This window comes from Octodon degus, unplaced genomic scaffold, assembly GCF_000260255.1.
Source record: "Octodon degus isolate 3935 unplaced genomic scaffold, OctDeg1.0 scaffold00043, whole genome shotgun sequence".
Lineage (NCBI taxonomy): Eukaryota > Metazoa > Chordata > Mammalia > Rodentia > Octodontidae > Octodon > Octodon degus.
In genome coordinates, this window is record NW_004524619.1 from 348,825 (window position 1) to 352,005 (window position 3,181).

The 3,181-nt window shown below is 41.7% G+C and overlaps 1 pseudogene; it reads left to right on the top strand.

The window, feature by feature from the left end:
- Positions 1–524: 524 nt before the first annotated feature.
- Positions 525–2,548, top strand: LOC101560715 (annotated as a pseudogene).
- The last annotated feature ends 633 nt before the right edge of the window (positions 2,549–3,181 follow it).

Consider the following 3,181-nt stretch of genomic DNA (forward strand, 5'->3'; position numbering starts at 1 on the left):
TTAAATCTTAAAATCCTATGTGAGGATGTGCGCTTGTGTCTTAACACCCCTTTTCTTCATTATTCTATAGGCCTAAATTAAAAATCACTGCAGGAGAAATCTTGCCATTCACTGACAAGGAATTTGTGTGCCTGCAAACTTTAAAGCTATCATTGAAAACAAGATTTCCAGCTAGGCAGTGAATGGAACAAAGTCTTCACTCCTCATTCATGACAGGTTTAAATCACTGGTAAATTCTAATCTATGATTTTTCTTTACTCATGTAGCCCCCTATATGTACTTATGGATGGTTAGAAAAATATGGGTTATGAGTTCATATTCTTGAGGCTTCAGAAGCTTCCTATCTGCAAAAAAAATCATTAATTTTTAATTCAGAAAACTCGTAAAGGTAGTTTTTACATAAGTGGAAGTGGCATTTTTTAAGCAAGTTATGGAAAGTTCTTTATTTAACATCAGAATATTCCGGCACATATCCCTTGTTAATAATTTAGGAGAACTGTCTGGAAATCCGCTGCAGGAGGAAGATGTCAGTTGTGATCAGAACTTTGCAGGAGCAGCTAGAAAAGGCCAAAGAAAACCTGAAAAACATGGACGGGAATATCTGCAAACTCACCAGATGAGATCCAAATGACATGAGGCTCATCCAACCAGATGGCTGGTCCTTTCTGATGCTGATGGAAGTAGAGGACATGGTGGTTTATTGCTGAAATGTGGATTCTCAGATAGTGGAGGACTCTCCCCAGTCAAAAAGAGACCTTGAAGAGGCAGTCAGTAGACTGGGTGAAGAGTGTTGGACAAGAGAATCACACCAAGAAAGTGACCCAGAGGATGATGATGCGAAAAAACCAGCAGTGCAGCCTTCAGCTGTAGCTACTGTCAAAGAGTACACCTGTAAAGACTTTATCCAGGATCAAGATGGATGTAAAGGGAAAGCAAGGTAACTGGTGAATAATTGGCTTCTTGATGGGTATTGTTCAAACATTTAAACAAGAATCTGCTGTTGCTACTGAAAGGCAACAGAGGCGCCAAGAAATTGAACAAAAACTTGAAGTTCAGGCAGATGAAAAGAGAAACCAGGTTGAAAATGGGAGGAGAAAGCTATTTGAAAAGAGCACTGCTAAACAAAGCTGCGGTTCTTGGAGCAGAAGGTTGAGCTTGCACAAATGCAAGAAGAGTGGAATGAGCATAACGCTGAGATCATTAAATATATAAGAACTAAGACAAAGCCCCATTTGAAAAACAAATGCTTTATTTGAAGGGGATGCATTGAATTTGCAGAACAAATAAATAAAACAGAAGTGATGCCTAGAAGACAATCAGTGAAGGAGAAAGAGCATCAGGTGGTGCTCAATGAAGAACAAAAGGGGGAACAAGAGGAGGGAAAGGTGGCTCTGCGAGAAGAGTTGGAGGAGACAGGCAATCAACACAGTGATGTAGAAATAGAGGAAGCAAGAGAGGAAGAGGAAAAGGAAGTCGGCGTAATTCATAGTGATGCAGAGAAAGAACAGGAAGAGGAGGAACAGAAACAGGAAATGGAGGTTAAGATGGAGGAGGAGGTAAGAGAGAGTGAGAAGCAGCAGATAGTCAGGCTGAAGAAGTGATGGATGTGCTAGAGATGGTAGAGAATGCCAAAAGTGTAACTGCTGAGCAGGACTTAACAGAAATTAATCAAGCTGAAAGTATGGGACCTTCAGAAAATGAGGCTAGCAAAGAATCGAAGCCAGAGATGAGATTTGAAGCAGAGCCAGATAAAGAATGTAAATCTCTTTCTACTGGAAATGAGAATGTTAGTGCTGTAGAAATGGAAAAGGAGTCTGAGGAAAAAAAGAAGAGAAAGAATCTGAGCCTCAACTTGAGCCCGAGGCTCAGCCTCAGCCCCTGCCTTAGTCCCAACGCCAGCCCCAGCCACAGCCCCAGCCGCAGTCCCCACGAGTACCCTAGCCCCAGCCCAACCCTCAGCTGTTCTGTATCCATCACCTCAGTTCATTTAGGAACAAGGAAACTTTTAGTGCCTGAGCACAAAGAGTTCCCTGTAGAGTCTATGAAACTCACTGAGGTCCCAGTAGAGCCTGTCTTAACCATACTTCCAGAAAGTAAAAGCAAAACAAAAACTGGAGCAGAAGTAGAGGTCGCGCTAGAAATAAAACAAGCAAGGTTAGAAGTCAAAGCAGTAGCAGTAGTAGTTCTAGTAGCAGTTCACCTAGCGGCAGCTGTGGGAACAGTTCCGGCAGCAGCTCCAGCACAAGTAGGAGCAGCAGCAGACACTAGCCGCAGCGCTACCAGTAGCAGTGAGAGTAGACGTTGGAGCAGAGGCCGGGACGCAGTAGACATGGGAAGCACAGAAGGAGCGTGGATCGAAGCGGAGGGATACTTCAGGGCTTCAAAGAAGTCACAAATCTTCCAAAGGTGGGAGTAGTAGGGAAGGAAAAGGATGAAAGGATAAGAATTCCTGTTCTGACAGAAAGAGGTCTATATCAGAGAGTAGGCAAAAGATCTTCAAGAAGTGAGAGACCGAAAATCAGACAAGATAGACAAAAGGCGTCAATGAAGAATTCAGTCTTCTTCGCCTATTTGCAGTGGAAGATTTTTTTTTTAATTTTTTAGATAATTTATTGTTAAATGGAGAAGTCACAAAGCAAAATAGAATGGGACAGGGGTCAAAGATTTAAAACACAGTTTTGTCCAATAATACTCTTCTGGATTTCCTAAGGTTAGAAACAAGAAAAATGTCAAAGGAAAAAAAAATTCATTCACATGAAGTGTTTGTAAAAGTCCATGATTTGAAAGGAAACAACTTTTCTCTGAAGATACAAATCATCCTTATTACAATGAAAGGCATAATTTAAGAGATCAAGAGGAAAAACAACCTTCAGAATTAACAAGTAAACTAGATCTCTCATGCATTCGTGGGAATGTTTGTTTTCGATCAGTGAGTTTTCAGATTCACCACTTCCACCCTCTAAACTAATGTGAATTCGCTACCGCCCGAGGACATCTGATCCTCACCACAGTATCCCGTTCCATCTCCCCGTCTTCCACTTCTGCAACCTCCAGCCAAGCAGGTTCGGAGAAAAAGAGAAGATTAGAAAGAACTATGGCTGGTTCCCTAGTGAATAACTTAATAGAATAAAACCTGCTTTTCCATTTGCGTAACACATTTGCCCTCACCCACTTCTACGTA